General features: G+C 50.6%; 25 non-coding genes across 25 annotated transcripts; all 25 read left to right on the top strand.

The window, feature by feature from the left end:
* Positions 1 to 1,055: 1,055 nt before the first annotated feature.
* Positions 1,056 to 1,129, top strand: trnan-guu (transfer RNA asparagine (anticodon GUU)). Its single transcript has one exon. It is a non-coding gene; the product is annotated as a tRNA-Asn (tRNA).
* A 558-nt stretch (positions 1,130 to 1,687) lies between these two features.
* Positions 1,688 to 1,761, top strand: trnan-guu (transfer RNA asparagine (anticodon GUU)). The gene has a single exon. It is a non-coding gene; the product is annotated as a tRNA-Asn (tRNA).
* Positions 1,762 to 2,299: 538 nt separating this feature from the next.
* Positions 2,300 to 2,373, top strand: trnan-guu (transfer RNA asparagine (anticodon GUU)). Its single transcript has one exon. It is a non-coding gene; the product is annotated as a tRNA-Asn (tRNA).
* Positions 2,374 to 2,934: 561 nt separating this feature from the next.
* Positions 2,935 to 3,008, top strand: trnan-guu (transfer RNA asparagine (anticodon GUU)). The gene has a single exon. It is a non-coding gene; the product is annotated as a tRNA-Asn (tRNA).
* A 558-nt stretch (positions 3,009 to 3,566) lies between these two features.
* Positions 3,567 to 3,640, top strand: trnan-guu (transfer RNA asparagine (anticodon GUU)). The gene has a single exon. It is a non-coding gene; the product is annotated as a tRNA-Asn (tRNA).
* Positions 3,641 to 4,175: 535 nt separating this feature from the next.
* On the top strand, positions 4,176 to 4,249 carry trnan-guu (transfer RNA asparagine (anticodon GUU)). Its single transcript has one exon. It is a non-coding gene; the product is annotated as a tRNA-Asn (tRNA).
* A 1,693-nt stretch (positions 4,250 to 5,942) lies between these two features.
* Positions 5,943 to 6,016, top strand: trnan-guu (transfer RNA asparagine (anticodon GUU)). Its single transcript has one exon. It is a non-coding gene; the product is annotated as a tRNA-Asn (tRNA).
* Positions 6,017 to 7,209: 1,193 nt separating this feature from the next.
* Positions 7,210 to 7,283, top strand: trnan-guu (transfer RNA asparagine (anticodon GUU)). Its single transcript has one exon. It is a non-coding gene; the product is annotated as a tRNA-Asn (tRNA).
* A 1,170-nt stretch (positions 7,284 to 8,453) lies between these two features.
* On the top strand, positions 8,454 to 8,527 carry trnan-guu (transfer RNA asparagine (anticodon GUU)). Its single transcript has one exon. It is a non-coding gene; the product is annotated as a tRNA-Asn (tRNA).
* A 558-nt stretch (positions 8,528 to 9,085) lies between these two features.
* trnan-guu (transfer RNA asparagine (anticodon GUU)) lies at positions 9,086 to 9,159 on the top strand. The gene has a single exon. It is a non-coding gene; the product is annotated as a tRNA-Asn (tRNA).
* Positions 9,160 to 9,697: 538 nt separating this feature from the next.
* trnan-guu (transfer RNA asparagine (anticodon GUU)) lies at positions 9,698 to 9,771 on the top strand. Its single transcript has one exon. It is a non-coding gene; the product is annotated as a tRNA-Asn (tRNA).
* A 561-nt stretch (positions 9,772 to 10,332) lies between these two features.
* trnan-guu (transfer RNA asparagine (anticodon GUU)) lies at positions 10,333 to 10,406 on the top strand. The gene has a single exon. It is a non-coding gene; the product is annotated as a tRNA-Asn (tRNA).
* Positions 10,407 to 10,964: 558 nt separating this feature from the next.
* On the top strand, positions 10,965 to 11,038 carry trnan-guu (transfer RNA asparagine (anticodon GUU)). The gene has a single exon. It is a non-coding gene; the product is annotated as a tRNA-Asn (tRNA).
* A 535-nt stretch (positions 11,039 to 11,573) lies between these two features.
* trnan-guu (transfer RNA asparagine (anticodon GUU)) lies at positions 11,574 to 11,647 on the top strand. The gene has a single exon. It is a non-coding gene; the product is annotated as a tRNA-Asn (tRNA).
* Positions 11,648 to 12,728: 1,081 nt separating this feature from the next.
* trnan-guu (transfer RNA asparagine (anticodon GUU)) lies at positions 12,729 to 12,802 on the top strand. Its single transcript has one exon. It is a non-coding gene; the product is annotated as a tRNA-Asn (tRNA).
* A 1,147-nt stretch (positions 12,803 to 13,949) lies between these two features.
* Positions 13,950 to 14,023, top strand: trnan-guu (transfer RNA asparagine (anticodon GUU)). The gene has a single exon. It is a non-coding gene; the product is annotated as a tRNA-Asn (tRNA).
* A 1,171-nt stretch (positions 14,024 to 15,194) lies between these two features.
* On the top strand, positions 15,195 to 15,268 carry trnan-guu (transfer RNA asparagine (anticodon GUU)). Its single transcript has one exon. It is a non-coding gene; the product is annotated as a tRNA-Asn (tRNA).
* A 3,526-nt stretch (positions 15,269 to 18,794) lies between these two features.
* trnan-guu (transfer RNA asparagine (anticodon GUU)) lies at positions 18,795 to 18,868 on the top strand. Its single transcript has one exon. It is a non-coding gene; the product is annotated as a tRNA-Asn (tRNA).
* A 1,147-nt stretch (positions 18,869 to 20,015) lies between these two features.
* Positions 20,016 to 20,089, top strand: trnan-guu (transfer RNA asparagine (anticodon GUU)). Its single transcript has one exon. It is a non-coding gene; the product is annotated as a tRNA-Asn (tRNA).
* Positions 20,090 to 20,625: 536 nt separating this feature from the next.
* trnan-guu (transfer RNA asparagine (anticodon GUU)) lies at positions 20,626 to 20,699 on the top strand. Its single transcript has one exon. It is a non-coding gene; the product is annotated as a tRNA-Asn (tRNA).
* Positions 20,700 to 21,260: 561 nt separating this feature from the next.
* On the top strand, positions 21,261 to 21,334 carry trnan-guu (transfer RNA asparagine (anticodon GUU)). The gene has a single exon. It is a non-coding gene; the product is annotated as a tRNA-Asn (tRNA).
* A 3,006-nt stretch (positions 21,335 to 24,340) lies between these two features.
* On the top strand, positions 24,341 to 24,414 carry trnan-guu (transfer RNA asparagine (anticodon GUU)). Its single transcript has one exon. It is a non-coding gene; the product is annotated as a tRNA-Asn (tRNA).
* A 532-nt stretch (positions 24,415 to 24,946) lies between these two features.
* trnan-guu (transfer RNA asparagine (anticodon GUU)) lies at positions 24,947 to 25,020 on the top strand. The gene has a single exon. It is a non-coding gene; the product is annotated as a tRNA-Asn (tRNA).
* Positions 25,021 to 25,578: 558 nt separating this feature from the next.
* trnan-guu (transfer RNA asparagine (anticodon GUU)) lies at positions 25,579 to 25,652 on the top strand. The gene has a single exon. It is a non-coding gene; the product is annotated as a tRNA-Asn (tRNA).
* A 535-nt stretch (positions 25,653 to 26,187) lies between these two features.
* trnan-guu (transfer RNA asparagine (anticodon GUU)) lies at positions 26,188 to 26,261 on the top strand. Its single transcript has one exon. It is a non-coding gene; the product is annotated as a tRNA-Asn (tRNA).
* Positions 26,262 to 26,659: the final 398 nt, after the last annotated feature.

The raw sequence follows: 26,659 nt of genomic DNA, 5'->3' as shown, positions 1-26,659 counted from the left end.
CGTTTGATGAACGCAGTCAACTGTTTTATCAAGGGTGATATCCATCTTTGGGGTGCTGTTGTTCGTCCGCAACTGCATACCTGCTGCCAAGTATGTGTGACCTACAAGTCACATATTTTAAACAATCAAGGCGGTATGGAGAGGAAGTACCAGAGCACCTCCATCCAGCCACCCGGTCCTCTCTCGACGCCCCTGCTTGGCTTCACTCAGTCTCTGTTGCAAAATCGTTTACCCCACAACCAAAAAGACCCGAACACCCTCCTCCACTCCCACGTCCAGTCTCGACACCTGTGGGTTGCGCGTTGTCAGTCTCTGTGGCGCAATCGGTTAGAGCTTTTGGCTGTTAACAACCAAAAAAGACCGGAACACCCTCCCCCAGTCCCCCGTCCAGTCTCGACACCTGTGGGTTGCACTTTGTCAGTCTCTGTGGCGCAATTGGTTAGCGCGTTCGGCTGTTAACCAACAGGTTGGTGGTTCAAGCCCACCCAGGGACGATATCACTGTGCTTGCCAGGTAATGCACAATGCTGCACAAACGTGCAGTGCAACTCTTATGACAGTTATGTTGGTTATACCATGTTATAATCAACCATGTTTTAACCAACCATGGTATAACCATGTTATAACCAGGACGGTCGTTTGATGAACGCAGTCAACTGTTTTATCAAGGGTGATATCCATCTTTGGGGTGCTGTTGTTCGTCCGCAACTGCATACTTGCTGCCAAGTATGTGTGACCTACAAGTCACATATTTTAAACAATCAAGGCGGTATGGAGAGGAAGTACCAGAGCACCTCCATCTAGCCACCCGGTCCTCTCTCGACGCCCCTGCTTGGCTTCACTCAGTCTCTGTTGCACAATCGTATACCCCACAACCAAAGAGACCGGAACACCCTCCCCCAGTCCCCCGTCCAGTCTCGACACCTGTGGGTTGCGGGTTGTCAGTCTCTGTGGCGCAATCGGTTAGAGCTTTTGGCTGTTAACAACCAAAAAAGACCGGAACACCCTCCCCCAGTCCCCCGTCCAGTCTCGACACCTGTGGGTTGCGCGTTGTCAGTCTCTGTGGCGCAATCGGTTAGCGCGTTCGGCTGTTAACCGAACGGTTGGTGGTTCAAGCCCACCCAGGGACGATATCACTGTGTTTGCCAGGTAATGCACAATGCTGCACAAACGTGCAGTGCAACTCTTATGACAGTTATGTTGGTTATACCATGTTATAATCAACCATGTTTTAACCAACCATGGTATAACCATGTTATAACCAGGACGGTCGTTTGATGAACTCAGTCAACTGTTTTATCAAGGTTGATATTCTTTGGGGTGCTGTTGTTCATCCGCAACTGCATACTTGCTGCCAAGTATGTGTGACCTACAAGTCACATATTTTAAACAATCAAGGCGGTATGGAGAGGAAGTACCAGAGCACCTCCATTTTACCAACTGGTCCTCTCTCGACGCCCCAGCTTGGCTTCACTCAGTCTCTGTTGCACAATCGTATACGCCACAACCAAAGAGACCGGAACACCCTCCCCCAGTCCCCCGTCCAGTCTCGACACCTGTGGGTTGCGGGTTGTCAGTCTCTGTGGCGCAATCGGTTAGAGCTTTTGGCTGTTAACAACCAAAAAAGACCGGAACACCCTCCCCCAGTCCCCCGTCCAGTCTCGACACCTGTGGGTTGCGCGTTGTCAGTCTCTGTGGCGCAATCGGTTAGCGCGTTCGGCTGTTAACCGAAAGGTTGGTGGTTCAAGCCCACCCAGGGACGATATCACTGTGCTTGCCAGGTAATGCACAATGCTGCACAAACGTGCAGTGCAACTCTTATGTTGGTTATACCATGTTATAATCAACCATGTTTTAACCAACCATGGTATATCCAGGACGGTCGTTTGATGAACGCAGTCAACTGTTTTATCAAGGCTGATATTCTTTGGGGTGCTGTTGTTCATCCGCAACTGCATACTTGCTGCCAAGTATGTGTGACCTACAAGTCACATATTTTAAACAATCAAGGCGGTATGGAGAGGAAGTACCAGAGCACCTCCATCTAGCCACCCGGTCCTCTCTCGACGCCCCTGCTTGGCTTCACTCAGTCTCTGTTGCACAATCGTATACCCCACAACCAAAGAGACCGGAACACCCTCCCCCAGTCCCCCGTCCAGTCTCGACACCTGTGGGTTGCGGGTTGTCAGTCTCTGTGGCGCAATCGGTTAGAGCTTTTGGCTGTTAACAACCAAAAAAGACCGGAACACCCTCCCCCAGTCCCCCGTCCAGTCTCGACACCTGTGAGTTGTGCGTTGTCAGTCTCTGTGGCGCAATCGGTTAGCGCGTTCGGCTGTTAACCGAAAGGTTGGTGGTTCAAGCCCACCCAGGGACGATATCACTGTGCTTGCCAGGTAATGCACAATGCTGCACAAACGTGCAGTGCAACTCTTATGACAGTTATGTTGGTTATACCATGTTATAATCAACCATGTTTTAACCAACCATGGTATAACCATGTTATAACCAGGACGGTCGTTTGATGAACGCAGTCAACTGTTTTATCAAGGGTGATATCCATCTTTGGGGTGCTGTTGTTCGTCCGCAACTGCATACTTGCTGCCAAGTATGTGTGACCTACAAGTCACATATTTTAAACAATCAAGGCGGTATGGAGAGGAAGTACCAGAGCACCTCCATCTAGCCACCCGGTCCTCTCTCGACGCCCCTGCTTGGCTTCACTCAGTCTCTGTTGCACAATCGTATACCCCACAACCAAAGAGACCGGAACACCCTCCCCCAGTCCCCCGTCCAGTCTCGACACCTGTGGGTTGCGGGTTGTCAGTCTCTGTGGCGCAATCGGTTAGAGCTTTTGGCTGTTAACAACCAAAAAAGACCGGAACACCCTCCCCCAGTCCCCCGTCCAGTCTCGACACCTGTGGGTTGTGCGTTGTCAGTCTCTGTGGCGCAATTGGTTAGCGCTTTCGGCTGTTAACCGAAAGGTTGGTGGTTCAAGCCCACCCAGGGACGATATCACTGTGTTTGCCAGGTAATACACAATGCTGCACAACCGTGCAGTGCAACTCTTATGACAGTTATGCTCGTTATACCATGTTATAATCAACCATGTTTTAACCAACCATGGTATAACCATGTTATAACCAGGACGGTCGTTTGATGAACGCAGTCAACTGTTTTATCAAGGCTGATATTCTTTGGGGTGCTGTTGTTCATCCGCAACTGCATACTTGCTGCCAAGTATGTGTGACCTACAAGTCACATATTTTAAACAATCAAGGCGGTATGAAGAGGAAGTACCAGAGCACCTCCATCTAGCCACCCGGTCCTCTCTCGACGCCCCTGCTTGGCTTCACTCAGTCTCTGTTGCACAATCGTATACCCCACAACCAAAGAGACCGGAACACCCTCCCCCAGTCCCCCGTCCAGTCTCGACACCTGTGGGTTGCGGGTTGTCAGTCTCTGTGGCGCAATCGGTTAGAGCTTTTGGCTGTTAACAACCAAAAAAGACCGGAACACCCTCGCCCAGTCCCCCGTCCAGTCTCGACACCTGTGGGTTGCGCGTTGTCAGTCTCTGTGGCGCAATCGGTTAGCGCGTTCGGCTGTTAACCGAAAGGTTGGTGGTTCAAGCCCACCCAGGGACGATATCACTGTGCTTGCCAGGTAATGCACAATGCTGCACAAACGTGCAGTGCAACTCTTATGACAGTTATGTTGGTTATACCATGTTATAATCAACCATGTTATAACCAGGACGGTCGTTTGATGAACGCAGTCAACTGTTTTATCAAGGGTGATATCCATCTTTGGGGTGCTGTTGTTCGTCCGCAACTGCATACCTGCTGCCAAGTATGTGTGACCTACAAGTCACATATTTTAAACAATCAAGGCGGTATGGAGAGGAAGTACCAGAGCACCTCCATCCAGCCACCCGGTCCTCTCTCGACGCCCCTGCTTGGCTTCACTCAGTCTCTGTTGCAAAATCGTTTACCCCACAACCAAAAAGACCCGAACACCCTCCTCCACTCCCACGTCCAGTCTCGACACCTGTGGGTTGCGCGTTGTCAGTCTCTGTGGCGCAATCGGTTAGAGCTTTTGGCTGTTAACAACCAAAAAAGACCGGAACACCCTCCCCCAGTCCCCCGTCCAGTCTCGACACCTGTGGGTTGCACTTTGTCAGTCTCTGTGGCGCAATTGGTTAGCGCGTTCGGCTGTTAACCGAAAGGTTGGTGGTTCAAGCCCACCCAGGGACAACATCACTGTGCTTGCCAGGTAATGCACAATGCTGCACAAACGTGCAGTGCAACTCTTATGACAGTTATGTTGGTTATACCATGTTATAATCAACCATGTTTTAACCAACCATGGTATAACCATGTTATAACCAGGACGGTCGTTTGATGAACGCAGTCAACTGTTTTATCAAGGGTGATATCCATCTTTGGGGTGCTGTTGTTCGTCCGCAACTGCATACTTGCTGCCAAGTATGTGTGACCTACAAGTCACATATTTTAAACAATCAAGGCGGTATGGAGAGGAAGTACCAGAGCACCTCCATCTAGCCACCCGGTCCTCTCTCGACGCCCCTGCTTGGCTTCACTCAGTCTCTGTTGCACAATCGTATACCCCACAACCAAAGAGACCGGAACACCCTCCCCCAGTCCCCCGTCCAGTCTCGACACCTGTGGGTTGCGGGTTGTCAGTCTCTGTGGCGCAATCGGTTAGAGCTTTTGGCTGTTAACCGAAAGGTTGGTGGTTCAAGCCCACCCAGGGACGATATCACTGTGTTTGCCAGGTAATGCACAATGCTGCACAAACGTGCAGTGCAACTCTTATGACAGTTATGTTGGTTATACCATGTTATAATCAACCATGTTTTAACCAACCATGGTATAACCATGTTATAACCAGGACGGTCGTTTGATGAACTCAGTCAACTGTTTTATCAAGGTTGATATTCTTTGGGGTGCTGTTGTTCATCCGCAACTGCATACTTGCTGCCAAGTATGTGTGACCTACAAGTCACATATTTTAAACAATCAAGGCGGTATGGAGAGGAAGTACCAGAGCACCTCCATCTAGCCACCCGGTCCTCTCTCGACGCCCCTGCTTGGCTTCACTCAGTCTCTGTTGCACAATCGTATACCCCACAACCAAAAAGACCGGAACACCCTCCCCCAGTCCCCCGTCCAGCCTCGACACCTGTGGGTTGCGGGTTGTCAGTCTCTGTGGCGCAATCGGTTAGAGCTTTCGGATGTTAACAACCAACAAAGACCGGAACACCCTCCCCCACTCCCCCGTCCAGTCTTGACACCTGTGGGTTGCGCGTTGTCAGTCTCTGTGGCGCAATGGGTTAGCGCATTCGGCTGTTAACCGAAAGGTTGTTGGTTCAAGCCCACCCAGGGACGATATCACTGTTATTGCCATGTAATTCAGAATGCTGCACAAACGTGCAGTGCAACTCTTATGTTGGTTATACCATGTTATAATCAACCGTGTTTTAACCAACCATGGTATATCCAGGACGGTCGTTTGATGAACGCAGTCAACTGTTTTATCAAGGCTGATATTCTTTGGGGTGCTGTTGTTCATCCGCAACTGCATACTTGCTGCCAAGTATGTGTGACCTACAAGTCACATATTTTAAACAATCAAGGCGGTATGGAGAGGAAGTACCAGAGCACCTCCATCTAGCCACCCGGTCCTCTCTCGACGCCCCTGCTTGGCTTCACTCAGTCTCTGTTGCACAATCGTATACCCCACAACCAAAGAGACCGGAACACCCTCCCCCAGTCCCCCGTCCAGTCTCGACACCTGTGGGTTGCGGGTTGTCAGTCTCTGTGTCGCAATCGGTTAGAGCTTTTGGCTGTTAACAACCAAAAAAGACCGGAACACCCTCCCCCAGTCCCCCGTCCAGTCTCGACACCTGTGAGTTGTGCGCTGTCAGTCTTTGTGGCGCAATCGGTTAGCGCGTTCGGCTGTTAACCGAAAGGTTGGTGGTTCAAGCCCACCCAGGGACGATATCACTGTGCTTGCCAGGTAATGCACAATGCTGCACAAACGTGCAGTGCAACTCTTATGACAGTTATGTTGGTTATACCATGTTATAATCAACCATGTTTTAACCAACCATGGTATAACCATGTTATAACCAGGACGGTCGTTTGATGAACGCAGTCAACTGTTTTATCAAGGGTGATATCCATCTTTGGGGTGCTGTTGTTCTTCCGCAACTGCATACTTGCTGCCAAGTATGTGTGACCTACAAGTCACATATTTTAAACAATCAAGGCGGTATGGAGAGGAAGTACCAGAGCACCTCCATCTAGCCACCCGGTCCTCTCTCGACGCCCCTGCTTGGCTTCACTCAGTCTCTGTTGCACAATCGTATACCCCACAACCAAAGAGACCGGAACACCCTCCCCCAGTCCCCCGTCCAGTCTCGACACCTGTGGGTTGCGGGTTGTCAGTCTCTGTGGCGCAATCGGTTAGAGCTTTTGGCTGTTAACAACCAAAAAAGACCGGAACACCCTCCCCCAGTCCCCCGTCCAGTCTCGACACCTGTGGGTTGTGCGTTGTCAGTCTCTGTGGCGCAATTGGTTAGTGCTTTCGGCTGTTAACCGAAAGGTTGGTGGTTCAAGCCCACCCAGGGACGATATCACTGTGTTTGCCAGGTAATGCACAATGCTGCACAAACGTGCAGTGCAACTCTTATGACAGTTATGCTGGTTATACCATGTTATAATCAACCATGTTTTAACCAACCATGGTATAACCATGTTATAACCAGGACGGTCGTTTGATGAACGCAGTCAACTGTTTTATCAAGGCTGATATTCTTTGGGGTGCTGTTGTTCATCCGCAACTGCATACTTGCTGCCAAGTATGTGTGACCTACAAGTCACATATTTTAAACAATCAAGGCGGTATGGAGAGGAAGTACCAGAGCACCTCCATCTAGCCACCCGGTCCTCTCTCGACGCCCCTGCTTGGCTTCACTCAGTCTCTGTTGCACAATCGTATACCCCACAACCAAAGAGACCGGAACACCCTCCCCCAGTCCCCCGTCCAGTCTCGACACCTGTGGGTTGCGGGTTGTCAGTCTCTGTGTCGCAATCGGTTAGAGCTTTTGGCTGTTAACAACCAAAAAAGACAGGAACACCCTCGCCCAGTCCCCCGTCCAGTCTCGACACCTGTGGGTTGTGCGTTGTCAGTCTCTGTGGCGCAATCGGTTAGCGCGTTCGGCTGTTAACCGAAAGGTTGGTGGTTCAAGCCCACCCAGGGACGATATCACTGTGCTTGCCAGGTAATGCACAATGCTGCACAAACGTGCAGTGCAACTCTTATGACAGTTATGTTGGTTATACCATGTTATAATCAACCATGTTATAACCAGGACGGTCGTTTGATGAACGCAGTCAACTGTTTTATCAAGGGTGATATCCATCTTTGGGGTGCTGTTGTTCGTCCGCAACTGCATACCTGCTGCCAAGTATGTGTGACCTACAAGTCACATATTTTAAACAATCAAGGCGGTATGGAGAGGAAGTACCAGAGCACCTCCATCCAGCCACCCGGTCCTCTCTCGACGCCCCTGCTTGGCTTCACTCAGTCTCTGTTGCAAAATCGTTTACCCCACAACCAAAAAGACCCGAACACCCTCCTCCACTCCCACGTCCAGTCTCGACACCTGTGGGTTGCGCGTTGTCAGTCTCTGTGGCGCAATCGGTTAGAGCTTTTGGCTGTTAACAACCAAAAAAGACCGGAACACCCTCCCCCAGTCCCCCGTCCAGTCTCGACACCTGTGGGTTGCACTTTGTCAGTCTCTGTGGCGCAATTGGTTAGCGCGTTCGGCTGTTAACCAACAGGTTGGTGGTTCAAGCCCACCCAGGGACGATATCACTGTGCTTGCCAGGTAATGCACAATGCAGCACAAACGTGCAGTGCAACTCTTATGACAGTTATGTTGGTTATACCATGTTATAATCAACCATGTTTTAACCAACCATGGTATAACCATGTTATAACCAGGACGGTCGTTTGATGAACGCAGTCAACTGTTTTATCAAGGGTGATATCCATCTTTGGGGTGCTGTTGTTCGTCCGCAACTGCATACTTGCTGCCAAGTATGTGTGACCTACAAGTCACATATTTTAAACAATCAAGGCGGTATGGAGAGGAAGTACCAGAGCACCTCCATCTAGCCACCCGGTCCTCTCTCGACGCCCCTGCTTGGCTTCACTCAGTCTCTGTTGCACAATCGTATACCCCACAACCAAAGAGACCGGAACACCCTCCCCCAGTCCCCCGTCCAGTCTCGACACCTGTGGGTTGCGGGTTGTCAGTCTCTGTGGCGCAATCGGTTAGAGCTTTTGGCTGTTAACAACCAAAAAAGACCGGAACACCCTCCCCCAGTCCCCCGTCCAGTCTCGACACCTGTGGGTTGCGCGTTGTCAGTCTCTGTGGCGCAATCGGTTAGCGTGTTCGGCTGTTAACCGAAAGGTTGGTGGTTCAAGCCCACCCAGGGACGATATCACTGTGTTTGCCAGGTAATGCACAATGCTGCACAAACGTGCAGTGCAACTCTTATGACAGTTATGTTGGTTATACCATGTTATAATCAACCATGTTTTAACCAACCATGGTATAACCATGTTATAACCAGGACGGTCGTTTGATGAACTCAGTCAACTGTTTTATCAAGGTTGATATTCTTTGGGGTGCTGTTGTTCATCCGCAACTGCATACTTGCTGCCAAGTATGTGTGACCTACAAGTCACATATTTTAAACAATCAAGGCGGTATGGAGAGGAAGTACCAGAGCACCTCCATTTTACCAACTGGTCCTCTCTCGACGCCCCAGCTTGGCTTCACTCAGTCTCTGTTGCACAATCGTATACGCCACAACCAAAGAGACCGGAACACCCTCCCCCAGTCCCCCGTCCAGTCTCGACACCTGTGGGTTGCGGGTTGTCAGTCTCTGTGGCGCAATCGGTTAGAGCTTTTGGCTGTTAACAACCAAAAAAGACCGGAACACCCTCCCCCAGTCCCCCGTCCAGTCTCGACACCTGTGGGTTGCGCGTTGTCAGTCTCTGTGGCGCAATCGGTTAGCGCGTTCGGCTGTTAACCGAAAGGTTGGTGGTTCAAGCCCACCCAGGGACGATATCACTGTGCTTGCCAGGTAATGCACAATGCTGCACAAACGTGCAGTGCAACTCTTATGTTGGTTATACCATGTTATAATCAACCATGTTTTAACCAACCATGGTATATCCAGGACGGTCGTTTGATGAACGCAGTCAACTGTTTTATCAAGGCTGATATTCTTTGGGGTGCTGTTGTTCATCCGCAACTGCATACTTGCTGCCAAGTATGTGTGACCTACAAGTCACATATTTTAAACAATCAAGGCGGTATGGAGAGGAAGTACCAGAGCACCTCCATCTAGCCACCCGGTCCTCTCTCGACGCCCCTGCTTGGCTTCACTCAGTCTCTGTTGCACAATCGTATACCCCACAACCAAAGAGACCGGAACACCCTCCCCCAGTCCCCCGTCCAGTCTCGACACCTGTGGGTTGCGGGTTGTCAGTCTCTGTGGCGCAATCGGTTAGAGCTTTTGGCTGTTAACAACCAAAAAAGACCGGAACACCCTCCCCCAGTCCCCCGTCCAGTCTCGACACCTGTGAGTTGTGCGTTGTCAGTCTCTGTGGCGCAATCGGTTAGCGCGTTCGGCTGTTAACCGAAAGGTTGGTGGTTCAAGCCCACCCAGGGACGATATCACTGTGCTTGCCAGGTAATGCACAATGCTGCACAAACGTGCAGTGCAACTCTTATGACAGTTATGTTGGTTATACCATGTTATAATCAACCATGTTTTAACCAACCATGGTATAACCATGTTATAACCAGGACGGTCGTTTGATGAACGCAGTCAACTGTTTTATCAAGGGTGATATCCATCTTTGGGGTGCTGTTGTTCGTCCGCAACTGCATACTTGCTGCCAAGTATGTGTGACCTACAAGTCACATATTTTAAACAATCAAGGCGGTATGGAGAGGAAGTACCAGAGCACCTCCATCTAGCCACCCGGTCCTCTCTCGACGCCCCTGCTTGGCTTCACTCAGTCTCTGTTGCACAATCGTATACCCCACAACCAAAGAGACCGGAACACCCTCCCCCAGTCCCCCGTCCAGTCTCGACACCTGTGGGTTGCGGGTTGTCAGTCTCTGTGGCGCAATCGGTTAGAGCTTTTGGCTGTTAACAACCAAAAAAGACCGGAACACCCTCCCCCAGTCCCCCGTCCAGTCTCGACACCTGTGGGTTGTGCGTTGTCAGTCTCTGTGGCGCAATTGGTTAGCGCTTTCGGCTGTTAACCGAAAGGTTGGTGGTTCAAGCCCACCCAGGGACGATATCACTGTGTTTGCCAGGTAATACACAATGCTGCACAACCGTGCAGTGCAACTCTTATGACAGTTATGCTGGTTATACCATGTTATAATCAACCATGTTTTAACCAACCATGGTATAACCATGTTATAACCAGGACGGTCGTTTGATGAACGCAGTCAACTGTTTTATCAAGGCTGATATTCTTTGGGGTGCTGTTGTTCATCCGCAACTGCATACTTGCTGCCAAGTATGTGTGACCTACAAGTCACATATTTTAAACAATCAAGGCGGTATGAAGAGGAAGTACCAGAGCACCTCCATCTAGCCACCCGGTCCTCTCTCGACGCCCCTGCTTGGCTTCACTCAGTCTCTGTTGCACAATCGTATACCCCACAACCAAAGAGACCGGAACACCCTCCCCCAGTCCCCCGTCCAGTCTCGACACCTGTGGGTTGCGGGTTGTCAGTCTCTGTGGCGCAATCGGTTAGAGCTTTTGGCTGTTAACAACCAAAAAAGACCGGAACACCCTCGCCCAGTCCCCCGTCCAGTCTCGACACCTGTGGGTTGCGCGTTGTCAGTCTCTGTGGCGCAATCGGTTAGCGCGTTCGGCTGTTAACCGAAAGGTTGGTGGTTCAAGCCCACCCAGGGACGATATCACTGTGCTTGCCAGGTAATGCACAATGCTGCACAAACGTGCAGTGCAACTCTTATGACAGTTATGTTGGTTATACCATGTTATAATCAACCATGTTATAACCAGGACGGTCGTTTGATGAACGCAGTCAACTGTTTTATCAAGGGTGATATCCATCTTTGGGGTGCTGTTGTTCGTCCGCAACTGCATACCTGCTGCCAAGTATGTGTGACCTACAAGTCACATATTTTAAACAATCAAGGCGGTATGGAGAGGAAGTACCAGAGCACCTCCATCCAGCCACCCGGTCCTCTCTCGACGCCCCTGCTTGGCTTCACTCAGTCTCTGTTGCAAAATCGTTTACCCCACAACCAAAAAGACCCGAACACCCTCCTCCACTCCCACGTCCAGTCTCGACACCTGTGGGTTGCGCGTTGTCAGTCTCTGTGGCGCAATCGGTTAGAGCTTTTGGCTGTTAACAACCAAAAAAGACCGGAACACCCTCCCCCAGTCCCCCGTCCAGTCTCGACACCTGTGGGTTGCACTTTGTCAGTCTCTGTGGCGCAATTGGTTAGCGCGTTCGGCTGTTAACCGAAAGGTTGGTGGTTCAAGCCCACCCAGGGACAACATCACTGTGCTTGCCAGGTAATGCACAATGCTGCACAAACGTGCAGTGCAACTCTTATGACAGTTATGTTGGTTATACCATGTTATAATCAACCATGTTTTAACCAACCATGGTATAACCATGTTATAACCAGGACGGTCGTTTGATGAACGCAGTCAACTGTTTTATCAAGGGTGATATCCATCTTTGGGGTGCTGTTGTTCGTCCGCAACTGCATACTTGCTGCCAAGTATGTGTGACCTACAAGTCACATATTTTAAACAATCAAGGCGGTATGGAGAGGAAGTACCAGAGCACCTCCATCTAGCCACCCGGTCCTCTCTCGACGCCCCTGCTTGGCTTCACTCAGTCTCTGTTGCACAATCGTATACCCCACAACCAAAGAGACCGGAACACCCTCCCCCAGTCCCCCGTCCAGTCTCGACACCTGTGGGTTGCGGGTTGTCAGTCTCTGTGGCGCAATCGGTTAGAGCTTTTGGCTGTTAACCGAAAGGTTGGTGGTTCAAGCCCACCCAGGGACGATATCACTGTGTTTGCCAGGTAATGCACAATGCTGCACAAACGTGCAGTGCAACTCTTATGACAGTTATGTTGGTTATACCATGTTATAATCAACCATGTTTTAACCAACCATGGTATAACCATGTTATAACCAGGACGGTCGTTTGATGAACTCAGTCAACTGTTTTATCAAGGTTGATATTCTTTGGGGTGCTGTTGTTCATCCGCAACTGCATACTTGCTGCCAAGTATGTGTGACCTACAAGTCACATATTTTAAACAATCAAGGCGGTATGGAGAGGAAGTACCAGAGCACCTCCATTTTACCAACTGGTCCTCTCTCGACGCCCCAGCTTGGCTTCACTCAGTCTCTGTTGCACAATCGTATACGCCACAACCAAAGAGACCGGAACACCCTCCCCCAGTCCCCCGTCCAGTCTCGACACCTGTGGGTTGCGGGTTGTCAGTCTCTGTGGCGCAATCGGTAAGAGCTTTTGGCTGTTAACAACCAAAAAAGACCGGAACACCCTCCCCCAGTCCCCCGTCCAGTCTCGACACCTGTGGGTTGCGCGTTGTCAGTCTCTGTGGCGCAATCGGTTAGCGCGTTCGGCTGTTAACCGAAAGGTTGGTGGTTCAAGCCCACCCAGGGACGATATCACTGTGCTTGCCAGGTAATGCACAATGCTGCACAAACGTGCAGTGCAACTCTTATGACAGTTATGTTGGTTATACCATGTTATAATCAACCATGTTATAACCAGGACGGTCGTTTGATGAACGCAGTCAACTGTTTTATCAAGGCTGATATCCATCTTTGGGGTGCTGTTGTTCATCCGCAACTGCATACTTGCTGCCAAGTATGTGTGACCTACAAGTCACATATTTTAAACAATCAAGGCGGTATGGAGAGGAAGTACCAGAGCACCTCCATCTAGCCACCCGGTCCTCTCTCGACGCCCCTGCTTGGCTTCACTCAGTCTCTGTTGCACAATCGTATACCCCACAACCAAAGAGACCGGAACACCCTCCCCCAGTCCCCCGTCCAGTCTCGACACCTGTGGGTTGCGGGTTGTCAGTCTCTGTGGCGCAATCGGTTAGAGCTTTTGGCTGTTAACAACCAAAAAAGACCGGAACACCCTCCCCCAGTCCCCCGTCCAGTCTCGACACCTGTGGGGTGCGCGTTGTCATTCTCTGTGGCGCAATCGGTTAGCGCGTTCGGCTGTTAACCGAAAGGTTGGTGGTTCAAGCCCACCCAGGGACGATATCACTGTGCTTGCCAGGTAATGCACAATGCTGCACAAACGTGCAGTGCAACTCTTATGTTGGTTATACCATGTTATAATCAACCATGTTTTAACCAACAATGGTATATCCAGGACGGTCGTTTGATGAACGCAGTCAACTGTTTTATCAAGGCTGATATTCTTTGGGGTGCTGTTGTTCATCCGCAACTGCATACTTGCTGCCAAGTATGTGTTACCTACAAGTCACATATTTTAAACAATCAAGGCGGTATGGAGAGGAAGTACCAGAGCACCTCCATCTAGCCACCCGGTCCTCTCTCGACGCCCCTGCTTGGCTTCACTCAGTCTCTGTTGCACAATCGTATACCCCACAACCAAAGAGACCGGAACACCCTCCCCCAGTCCCCCGTCCAGTCTCGACACCTGTGGGTTGCGGGTTGTCAGTCTCTGTGGCGCAATCGGTTAGAGCTTTTGGCTGTTAACAACCAAAAAAGACCGGAACACCCTCGCCCAGTCCCCCGTCCAGTCTCGACACCTGTGGGTTGCGCGTTGTCAGTCTCTGTGGCGCAATTGGTTAGCGCGTTCGGCTGTTAACCGAAAGGTTGGTGGTTCAAGCCCACCCAGGGACGATATCACTGTGCTTGCCAGGTAATGCACAATGCTGCACAAACGTGCAGTGCAACTCTTATGACAGTTATGTTGGTTATACCATGTTATAATCAACCATGTTATAACCAGGACGGTCGTTTGATGAACGCAGTCAACTGTTTTATCAAGGGTGATATCCATCTTTGGGGTGCTGTTGTTCGTCCGCAACTGCATACCTGCTGCCAAGTATGTGTGACCTACAAGTCACATATTTTAAACAATCAAGGCGGTATGGAGAGGAAGTACCAGAGCACCTCCATCCAGCCACCCGGTCCTCTCTCGACGCCCCTGCTTGGCTTCACTCAGTCTCTGTTGCAAAATCGTTTACCCCACAACCAAAAAGACCCGAACACCCTCCTCCACTCCCACGTCCAGTCTCGACACCTGTGGGTTGCGCGTTGTCAGTCTCTGTGGCGCAATCGGTTAGAGCTTTTGGCTGTTAACAACCAAAAACAGACCGGAACACCCTCCCCCAGTCCCCCGTCCAGTCTCGACACCTGTGGGTTGCACTTTGTCAGTCTCTGTGGCGCAATTGGTTAGCGCGTTTGGCTGTTAACCGAAAGGTTGGTGGTTCAAGCCCACCCAGGGACGATATCACTGTGCTTGCCAGGTAATGCACAATGCTGCACAAACGTGCAGTGCAACTCTTATGACAGTTATGTTGGTTATACCATGTTATAATCAACCATGTTTTAACCAACCATGGTATAACCATGTTATAACCAGGACGGTCGTTTGATGAACGCAGTCAACTGTTTTATCAAGGGTGATATCCATCTTTGGGGTGCTGTTGTTCGTCCGCAACTGCATACTTGCTGCCAAGTATGTGTGACCTACAAGTCACATATTTTAAACAATCAAGGCGGTATGGAGAGGAAGTACCAGAGCACCTCCATCTAGCCACCCGGTCCTCTCTCGACGCCCCTGCTTGGCTTCACTCAGTCTCTGTTGCACAATCGTATACCCCACAACCAAAGAGACCGGAACACCCTCCCCCAGTCCCCCGTCCAGTCTCGACACCTGTGGGTTGCGGGTTGTCAGTCTCTGTGGCGCAATCGGTTAGAGCTTTTGGCTGTTAACAACCAAAAAAGACCGGAACACCCTCCCCCAGTCCCCCGTCCAGTCTCGACACCTGTGGGTTGCGCGTTGTCAGTCTCTGTGGCGCAATCGGTTAGCGCGTTCGGCTGTTAACCGAAAGGTTGGTGGTTCAAGCCCACCCAGGGACGATATCACTGTGTTTGCCAGGTAATGCACAATGCTGCACAAACGTGCAGTGCAACTCTTATGACAGTTATGTTGGTTATACCATGTTATAATCAACCATGTTTTAACCAACCATGGTATAACCATGTTATAACCAGGACGGTCGTTTGATGAACTCAGTCAACTGTTTTATCAAGGTTGATATTCTTTGGGGTGCTGTTGTTCATCCGCAACTGCATACTTGCTGCCAAGTATGTGTGACCTACAAGTCACATATTTTAAACAATCAAGGCGGTATGGAGAGGAAGTACCAGAGCACCTCCATTTTACCAACTGGTCCTCTCTCGACGCCCCAGCTTGGCTTCACTCAGTCTCTGTTGCACAATCGTATACGCCACAACCAAAGAGACCGGAACACCCTCCCCCAGTCCCCCGTCCAGCCTCGACACCTGTGGGTTGCGGGTTGTCAGTCTCTGTGGCGCAATCGGTTAGAGCTTTCGGATATTAACAACCAAAAAAAAAGACAGGAACACCCTCCCCCACTCCCCCGTCCAGGCTTGACACCTGTGGGTTGCGCGTTGTCAGTCTCTGTGGCGCAATGGGTTAGCGCATTCGGCTGTTAACCGAAAGGTTGGTGGTTCAAGCCCACCCAGGGACGATATCACTGTTATTGCCATGTAATTCAGAATGCTGCACAAACGTGCAGTGCAACTCTTATGTTGGTTATACCATGTTATAATCAACCATGTTTTAACCAACCATGGTATATCCAGGACGGTCGTTTGATGAACGCAGTCAACTGTTTTATCAAGGCTGATATTCTTTGGGGTGCTGTTGTTCATCCGCAACTGCATACTTGCTGCCAAGTATGTGTGACCTACAAGTCACATATTTTAAACAATCAAGGCGGTATGGAGAGGAAGTACCAGAGCACCTCCATCTAGCCACCCGGTCCTCTCTCGACGCCCCTGCTTGGCTTCACTCAGTCTCTGTTGCACAATCGTATACCCCACAACCAAAGAGACCGGAACACCCTCCCCCAGTCCCCCGTCCAGTCTCGACACCTGTGGGTTGCGGGTTGTCAGTCTCTGTGGCGCAATCGGTTAGAGCTTTTGGCTGTTAACAACCAAAAAAGACCGGAACACCCTCCCCCAGTCCCCCGTCCAGTCTCGACACCTGTGGGGTGCGCGTTGTCATTCTCTGTGGCGCAATCGGTTAGCGCGTTCGGCTGTTAACCGAAAGGTTGGTGGTTCAAGCCCACCCAGGGACGATATCACTGTGCTTGCCAGGTAATGCACAATGCTGCACAAACGTGCAGTGCAACTCTTATGTTGGTTATACCATGTTATAATCAACCATGTTTTAACCAACAATGGTATATCCAGGACGGTCGTTTGATGAACGCAGTCAACTGTTTTATCAAGGCTGATATTCTTTGGGGTGCTGTTGTTCATCCGCAACTGCATACTTGCTGCCAAGTATGTGTGACCTACAAGTCACATATTTTAAACAATCAAGGCGGTATGGAGAGGAAGTACCAGAGCACCTCCATCTAGCCACCCGGTCCTCTCTCGACGCCCCTGCTTGGCTTCACTCAGTCTCTGTTGCACAATCGTATACCCCACAACCAAAAAGACCGGAACACCCTCCCCCAGTCCCCCGTCCAGCCTCGACACCTGTGGGTTGCGGGTTGTCAGTCTCTGTGGCGCAATCGGTTAGAGCTTTCGGATGTTAACAACCAACAAAGACCGGAACACCCTCCCCCACTCCCCCGTCCAGTCTTGACACCTGTGGGTTGCGCGTTGTCAGTCTCTGTGGCGCAATGGGTTAGCGCATTCGGCTGTTAACCGAAAGGTTGGTGGTTCAAGCCCACCCAGGGACGATATCACTGTTATTGCCATGTAATTCAGAATGCTGCACAAACGTGCAGTGCAACTCTTATGTTGGTTATACCATGTTATAATCAACCGTGTTTTAACCAACAATGGTATATCCAGGACGGTCGTTTGATGAACGCAGTCAACTGTTTTATCAAGGCTGATATTCTTTGGGGTGCTGTTGTTCATCCGCAACTGCATACTTGCTGCCAAGTATGTGTGACCTACAAGTCACATATTTTAAACAATCAAGGCGGTATGGAGAGGAAGTACCAGAGCACCTCCATCTAGCCACCCGGTCCTCTCTCGACGCCCCTGCTTGGCTTCACTCAGTCTCTGTTGCACAATCGTATACCCCACAACCAAAGAGACCGGAACACCCTCCCCCAGTCCCCCGTCCAGTCTCGACACCTGTGGGTTGCGGGTTGTCAGTCTCTGTGGCGCAATCGGTTGGAGCTTTTGGCTGTTAACAACCAAAAAAGACCGGAACACCCTCCCCCAGTCCCCCGTCCAGTCTCGACACCTGTGGGTTGCGCGTTGTCATTTTCTGTGGCGCAATCGGTTAGCGCGTTCGGCTGTTAACCGAAAGGTTGGTGGTTCAAGCCCACCCAGGGACGATATCACTGTGCTTGCCAGGTAATGCACAATGCTGCACAAACGTGCAGTGCAACTCTTATGACAGTTATGTTGGTTATACCATGTTATAATCAACCATGTTATAACCAGGACGGTCGTTTGATGAACGCAGTCAACTGTTTTATCAAGGGTGATATCCATCTTTGGGGTGCTGTTGTTCGTCCGCAACTGCATACTTGCTGCCAAGTATGTGTGACCTACAAGTCACATATTTTAAACAATCAAGGCGGTATGGAGAGGAAGTACCAGAGCACCTCCATCTAGCCACCCGGTCCTCTCTCGACGCCCCTGCTTGGCTTCACTCAGTCTCTGTTGCACAATCGTATACCCCACAACCAAAGAGACCGGAACACCCTCCCCCAGTCCCCCGTCCAGTCTCGACACCTGTGGGTTGCGGGTTGTCAGTCTCTGTGGCGCAATCGGTTAGAGCTTTTGGCTGTTAACCGAAAGGTTGGTGGTTCAAGCCCACCCAGGGACGATATCACTGTGTTTGCCAGGTAATGCACAATGCTGCACAAACGTGCAGTGCAACTCTTATGACAGTTATGTTGGTTATACCATGTTATAATCAACCATGTTTTAACCAACCATGGTATAACCATGTTATAACCAGGACGGTCGTTTGATGAACTCAGTCAACTGTTTTATCAAGGTTGATATTCTTTGGGGTGCTGTTGTTCATCCGCAACTGCATACTTGCTGCCAAGTATGTGTGACCTACAAGTCACATATTTTAAACAATCAAGGCGGTATGGAGAGGAAGTACCAGAGCACCTCCATTTTACCAACTGGTCCTCTCTCGACGCCCCAGCTTGGCTTCACTCAGTCTCTGTTGCACAATCGTATACGCCACAACCAAAGAGACCGGAACACCCTCCCCCAGTCCCCCGTCCAGTCTCGACACCTGTGGGTTGCGGGTTGTCAGTCTCTGTGGCGCAATCGGTAAGAGCTTTTGGCTGTTAACAACCAAAAAAGACCGGAACACCCTCCCCCAGTCCCCCGTCCAGTCTCGACACCTGTGGGTTGCGCGTTGTCAGTCTCTGTGGCGCAATCGGTTAGCGCGTTCGGCTGTTAACCGAAAGGTTGGTGGTTCAAGCCCACCCAGGGACGATATCACTGTGCTTGCCAGGTAATGCACAATGCTGCACAAACGTGCAGTGCAACTCTTATGACAGTTATGTTGGTTATACCATGTTATAATCAACCATGTTATAACCAGGACGGTCGTTTGATGAACGCAGTCAACTGTTTTATCAAGGCTGATATCCATCTTTGGGGTGCTGTTGTTCATCCGCAACTGCATACTTGCTGCCAAGTATGTGTGACCTACAAGTCACATATTTTAAACAATCAAGGCGGTATGGAGAGGAAGTACCAGAGCACCTCCATCTAGCCACCCGGTCCTCTCTCGACGCCCCTGCTTGGCTTCACTCAGTCTCTGTTGCACAATCGTATACCCCACAACCAAAGAGACCGGAACACCCTCCCCCAGTCCCCCGTCCAGTCTCGACACCTGTGGGTTGCGGGTTGTCAGTCTCTGTGGCGCAATCGGTTAGAGCTTTTGGCTGTTAACAACCAAAAAAGACCGCAACACCCTCCCCCAGTCCCCCGTCCAGTCTCGACACCTGTGGGGTGCGCGTTGTCATTCTCTGTGGCGCAATCGGTTAGCGCGTTCGGCTGTTAACCGAAAGGTTGGTGGTTCAAGCCCACCCAGGGACGATATCACTGTGCTTGCCAGGTAATGCACAATGCTGCACAAACGTGCAGTGCAACTCTTATGTTGGTTATACCATGTTATAATCAACCATGTTTTAACCAACAATGGTATATCCAGGACGGTCGTTTGATGAACGCAGTCAACTGTTTTATCAAGGCTGATATTCTTTGGGGTGCTGTTGTTCATCCGCAACTGCATACTTGCTGCCAAGTATGTGTGACCTACAAGTCACATATTTTAAACAATCAAGGCGGTATGGAGAGGAAGTACCAGAGCACCTCCATCTAGCCACCCGGTCCTCTCTCGACGCCCCTGCTTGGCTTCACTCAGTCTCTGTTGCACAATCGTATACCCCACAACCAAAGAGACCGGAACACCCTCCCCCAGTCCCCCGTCCAGTCTCGACACCTGTGGGTTGCGGGTTGTCAGTCTCTGTGGCGCAATCGGTTAGAGCTTTTGGCTGTTAACAACCAAAAAAGACCGGAACACCCTCGCCCAGTCCCCCGTCCAGTCTCGACACCTGTGGGTTGCGCGTTGTCAGTCTCTGTGGCGCAATTGGTTAGCGCGTTCGGCTGTTAACCGAAAGGTTGGTGGTTCAAGCCCACCCAGGGACGATATCACTGTGCTTGCCAGGTAATGCACAATGCTGCACAAACGTGCAGTGCAACTCTTATGACAGTTATGTTGGTTATACCATGTTATAATCAACCATGTTATAACCAGGACGGTCGTTTGATGAACGCAGTCAACTGTTTTATCAAGGGTGATATCCATCTTTGGGGTGCTGTTGTTCGTCCGCAACTGCATACCTGCTGCCAAGTATGTGTGACCTACAAGTCACATATTTTAAACAATCAAGGCGGTATGGAGAGGAAGTACCAGAGCACCTCCATCCAGCCACCCGGTCCTCTCTCGACGCCCCTGCTTGGCTTCACTCAGTCTCTGTTGCAAAATCGTTTACCCCACAACCAAAAAGACCCGAACACCCTCCTCCACTCCCCCGTCCAGTCTCGACACCTGTGGGTTGCGCGTTGTCAGTCTCTGTGGCGCAATCGGTTAGAGCTTTTGGCTGTTAACAACCAAAAACAGACCGGAACACCCTCCCCCAGTCCCCCGTCCAGTCTCGACACCTGTGGGTTGCACTTTGTCAGTCTCTGTGGCGCAATTGGTTAGCGCGTTCGGCTGTTAACCGAAAGGTTGGTGGTTCAAGCCCACCCAGGGACGATATCACTGTGCTTGCCAGGTAATGCACAATGCTGCACAAACGTGCAGTGCAACTCTTATGACAGTTATGTTGGTTATACCATGTTATAATCAACCATGTTTTAACCAACCATGGTATAACCATGTTATAACCAGGACGGTCGTTTGATGAACGCAGTCAACTGTTTTATCAAGGGTGATATCCATCTTTGGGGTGCTGTTGTTCGTCCGCAACTGCATACTTGCTGCCAAGTATGTGTGACCTACAAGTCACATATTTTAAACAATCAAGGCGGTATGGAGAGGAAGTACCAGAGCACCTCCATCTAGCCACCCGGTCCTCTCTCGACGCCCCTGCTTGGCTTCACTCAGTCTCTGTTGCACAATCGTATACCCCACAACCAAAGAGACCGGAACACCCTCCCCCAGTCCCCCGTCCAGTCTCGACACCTGTGGGTTGCGCGTTGTCAGTCTCTGTGGCGCAATCGGTTAGAGCTTTTGGCTGTTAACAACCAAAAAAGACCGGAACACCCTCCCCCAGTCCCCCGTCCAGTCTCGACACCTGTGGGTTGCGCGTTGTCAGTCTCTGTGGCGCAATCGGTTAGCGCGTTCGGCTGTTAACCGAAAGGTTGGTGGTTCAAGCCCACCCAGGGACGATATCACTGTGTTTGCCAGGTAATGCACAATGCTGCACAAACGTGCAGTGCAACTCTTATGACAGTTATGTTGGTTATACCATGTTATAATCAACCATGTTTTAACCAACCATGGTATAACCATGTTATAACCAGGACGGTCGTTTGATGAACTCAGTCAACTGTTTTATCAAGGTTGATATTCTTTGGGGTGCTGTTGTTCATCCGCAACTGCATACTTGCTGCCAAGTATGTGTGACCTACAAGTCACATATTTTAAACAATCAAGGCGGTATGGAGAGGAAGTACCAGAGCACCTCCATTTTACCAACTGGTCCTCTCTCGACGCCCCAGCTTGGCTTCACTCAGTCTCTGTTGCACAATCGTATACGCCACAACCAAAGAGACCGGAACACCCTCCCCCAGTCCCCCGTCCAGCCTCGACACCTGTGGGTTGCGGGTTGTCAGTCTCTGTGGCGCAATCGGTTAGAGCTTTCGGATGTTAACAACCAAAAAAAAAGACAGGAACACCCTCCCCCACTCCCCCGTCCAGGCTTGACACCTGTGGGTTGCGCGTTGTCAGTCTCTGTGGCGCAATGGGTTAGCGCATTCGGCTGTTAACCGAAAGGTTGGTGGTTCAAGCCCACCCAGGGACGATATCACTGTTATTGCCATGTAATTCAGAATGCTGCACAAACGTGCAGTGCAACTCTTATGTTGGTTATACCATGTTATAATCAACCATGTTTTAACCAACCATGGTATATCCAGGACGGTCGTTTGATGAACGCAGTCAACTGTTTTATCAAGGCTGATATTCTTTGGGGTGCTGTTGTTCATCCGCAACTGCATACTTGCTGCCAAGTATGTGTGACCTACAAGTCACATATTTTAAACAATCAAGGCGGTATGGAGAGGAAGTACCAGAGCACCTCCATCTAGCCACCCGGTCCTCTCTCGACGCCCCTGCTTGGCTTCACTCAGTCTCTGTTGCACAATCGTATACCCCACAACCAAAGAGACCGGAACACCCTCCCCCAGTCCCCCGTCCAGTCTCGACACCTGTGGGTTGCGGGTTGTCAGTCTCTGTGGCGCAATCGGTTAGAGCTTTTGGCTGTTAACAACCAAAAAAGACCGGAACACCCTCCCCCAGTCCCCCGTCCAGTCTCGACACCTGTGGGGTGCGCGTTGTCATTCTCTGTGGCGCAATCGGTTAGCGCGTTCGGCTGTTAACCGAAAGGTTGGTGGTTCAAGCCCACCCAGGGACGATATCACTGTGCTTGCCAGGTAATGCACAATGCTGCACAAACGTGCAGTGCAACTCTTATGTTGGTTATACCATGTTATAATCAACCATGTTTTAACCAACAATGGTATATCCAGGACGGTCGTTTGATGAACGCAGTCAACTGTTTTATCAAGGCTGATATTCTTTGGGGTGCTGTTGTTCATCCGCAACTGCATACTTGCTGCCAAGTATGTGTGACCTACAAGTCACATATTTTAAACAATCAAGGCGGTATGGAGAGGAAGTACCAGAGCACCTCCATCTAGCCACCCGGTCCTCTCTCGACGCCCCTGCTTGGCTTCACTCAGTCTCTGTTGCACAATCGTATACCCCACAACCAAAAAGACCGGAACACCCTCCCCCAGTCCCCCGTCCAGCCTCGACACCTGTGGGTTGCGGGTTGTCAGTCTCTGTGGCGCAATCGGTTAGAGCTTTCGGATGTTAACAACCAACAAAGACCGGAACACCCTCCCCCACTCCCCCGTCCAGTCTTGACACCTGTGGGTTGCGCGTTGTCAGTCTCTGTGGCGCAATGGGTTAGCGCATTCGGCTGTTAACCGAAAGGTTGGTGGTTCAAGCCCACCCAGGGACGATATCACTGTTATTGCCATGTAATTCAGAATGCTGCACAAACGTGCAGTGCAACTCTTATGTTGGTTATACCATGTTATAATCAACCGTGTTTTAACCAACAATGGTATATCCAGGACGGTCGTTTGATGAACGCAGTCAACTGTTTTATCAAGGCTGATATTCTTTGGGGTGCTGTTGTTCATCCGCAACTGCATACTTGCTGCCAAGTATGTGTGACCTACAAGTCACATATTTTAAACAATCAAGGCGGTATGGAGAGGAAGTACCAGAGCACCTCCATCTAGCCACCCGGTCCTCTCTCGACGCCCCTGCTTGGCTTCACTCAGTCTCTGTTGCACAATCGTATACCCCACAACCAAAGAGACCGGAACACCCTCCCCCAGTCCCCCGTCCAGTCTCGACACCTGTGGGTTGCGGGTTGTCAGTCTCTGTGGCGCAATCGGTTGGAGCTTTTGGCTGTTAACAACCAAAAAAGACCGGAACACCCTCCCCCAGTCCCCCGTCCAGTCTCGACACCTGTGGGTTGCGCGTTGTCATTTTCTGTGGCGCAATCGGTTAGCGCGTTCGGCTGTTAACCGAAAGGTTGGTGGTTCAAGCCCACCCAGGGACGATATCACTGTGCTTGCCAGGTAATGCACAATGCTGCACAAACGTGCAGTGCAACTCTTATGACAGTTATGTTGGTTATACCATGTTATAATCAACCATGTTATAACCAGGACGGTCGTTTGATGAACGCAGTCAACTGTTTTATCAAGGGTGATATCCATCTTTGGGGTGCTGTTGTTCGTCCGCAACTGCATACTTGCTGCCAAGTATGTGTGACCTACAAGTCACATATTTTAAACAATCAAGGCGGTATGGAGAGGAAGTACCAGAGCACCTCCATCCAGCCACCCGGTCCTCTCTCGACGCCCCTGCTTGGCTTCACTCAGTCTCTGTTGCAAAATCGTTTACCCCACAACCAAAAAGACCCGAACACCCTCCTCCACTCCCACGTCCAGTCTCGACACCTGTGGGTTGCGCGTTGTCAGTCTCTGTGGCGCAATCGGTTAGAGCTTTTGGCTGTTAACAACCAAAAAAGACCGGAACACCCTCCCCCAGTCCCCCGTCCAGTCTCGACACCTGTGGGTTGCACTTTGTCAGTCTCTGTGGCGCAATTGGTTAGCGCGTTCGGCTGTTAACCGAAAGGTTGGTGGTTCAAGCCCACCCAGGGACGATATCACTGTGCTTGCCAGGTAATGCACAATGCTGCACAAACGTGCAGTGCAACTCTTATGACAGTTATGTTGGTTATACCATGTTATAATCAACCATGTTATAACCAGGACGGTCGTTTGATGAACGCAGTCAACTGTTTTATCAAGGCTGATATTCTTTGGGGTGCTGTTGTTCGTCCGCAACTGCATACTTGCTGCCAAGTATGTGTGACCTACAAGTCACATATTTTAAACAATCAAGGCGGTATGGAGAGGAAGTACCAGAGCACCTCCATCTAGCCACCCGGTCCTCTCTCGACGCCCCTGCTTGGCTTCACTCAGTCTCTGTTGCACAATCGTATACCCCACAACCAAAGAGACCGGAACACCCTCCCCCAGTCCCCCGTCCAGTCTCGACACCTGTGGGTTGCGGGTTGTCAGTCTCTGTGGCGCAATCGGTTAGAGCTTTTGGCTGTTAACAACCAAAAAAGACCGGAACACCCTCCCCCAGTCCCCCGTCCAGTCTCGACACCTGTGGGTTGTGCGTTGTCAGTCTCTGTGGCGCAATCGGTTAGCGCTTTCGGCTGTTAACCGAAAGGTTGGTGGTTCAAGCCCACCCAGGGACGATATCACTGTGTTTGCCAGGTAATGCACAATGCTGCACAAACGTGCAGTGCAACTCTTATGACAGTTATGCTGGTTATACCATGTTATAATCAACCATGTTTTAACCAACCATGGTATAACCATGTTATAACCAGGACGGTCGTTTGATGAACGCAGTCAACTGTTTTATCAAGGCTGATATTCTTTGGGGTGCTGTTGTTCATCCGCAACTGCATACTTGCTGCCAAGTATGTGTGACCTACAAGTCACATATTTTAAACAATCAAGGCGGTATGGAGAGGAAGTACCAGAGCACCTCCATCTAGCCACCCGGTCCTCTCTCGACGCCCCTGCTTGGCTTCACTCGGTCTCTGTTGCACAATCGTATACCCCACAACCAAAGAGACCGGAACACCCTCCCCCAGTCCCCCGTCCAGTCTCGACACCTGTGGGTTGCGGGTTGTCAGTCTCTGTGGCGCAATCGGTTAGAGCTTTTGGCTGTTAACAACCAAAAAAGACCGGAACACCCTCGCCCAGTCCCCCGTCCAGTCTCGACACCTGTGGGTTGCGCGTTGTCAGTCTCTGTGGCGCAATCGGTTAGCGCGTTCGGCTGTTAACCGAAAGGTTGGTGGTTCAAGCCCACCCAGGGACGATATCACTGTGCTTGCCAGGTAATGCACAATGCTGCACAAACGTGCAGTGCAACTCTTATGACAGTTATGTTGGTTATACCATGTTATAATCAACCATGTTATAACCAGGACGGTCGTTTGATGAACGCAGTCAACTGTTTTATCAAGGGTGATATCCATCTTTGGGGTGCTGTTGTTCGTCCGCAACTGCATACCTGCTGCCAAGTATGTGTGACCTACAAGTCACATATTTTAAACAATCAAGGCGGTATGGAGAGGAAGTACCAGAGCACCTCCATCCAGCCACCCGGTCCTCTCTCGACGCCCCTGCTTGGCTTCACTCAGTCTCTGTTGCAAAATCGTTTACCCCACAACCAAAAAGACCCGAACACCCTCCTCCACTCCCACGTCCAGTCTCGACACCTGTGGGTTGCGCGTTGTCAGTCTCTGTGGCGCAATCGGTTAGAGCTTTTGGCTGTTAACAACCAAAAAAGACCGGAACACCCTCCCCCAGTCCCCCGTCCAGTCTCGACACCTGTGGGTTGCACTTTGTCAGTCTCTGTGGCGCAATTGGTTAGCGCGTTCGGCTGTTAACCGAAAGGTTGGTGGTTCAAGCCCACCCAGGGACGATATCACTGTGCTTGCCAGGTAATGCACAATGCTGCACAAACGTGCAGTGCAACTCTTATGACAGTTATGTTGGTTATACCATGTTATAATCAACCATGTTTTAACCAACCATGGTATAACCATGTTATAACCAGGACGGTCGTTTGATGAACGCAGTCAACTGTTTTATCAAGGGTGATATCCATCTTTGGGGTGCTGTTGTTCGTCCGCAACTGCATACTTGCTGCCAAGTATGTGTGACCTACAAGTCACATATTTTAAACAATCAAGGCGGTATGGAGAGGAAGTACCAGAGCACCTCCATCTAGCCACCCGGTCCTCTCTCGACGCCCCTGCTTGGCTTCACTCAGTCTCTGTTGCACAATCGTATACCCCACAACCAAAGAGACCGGAACAC

The sequence above is a fragment of the Aulonocara sp. 'chitande type north' Nkhata Bay genome, linkage group LG3, assembly GCF_057382095.1.
Source record: "Aulonocara sp. 'chitande type north' Nkhata Bay isolate Kocher_YH1m ecotype deep benthic linkage group LG3, A_spYH_male_GT1.1, whole genome shotgun sequence".
Classification (NCBI taxonomy): Eukaryota; Metazoa; Chordata; class Actinopteri; order Cichliformes; family Cichlidae; genus Aulonocara; species Aulonocara sp. 'chitande type north' Nkhata Bay.
The sequence above is the reverse complement of the archived record's forward strand: the minus strand, read 5'-3'. Positions and strand labels throughout refer to the sequence as shown.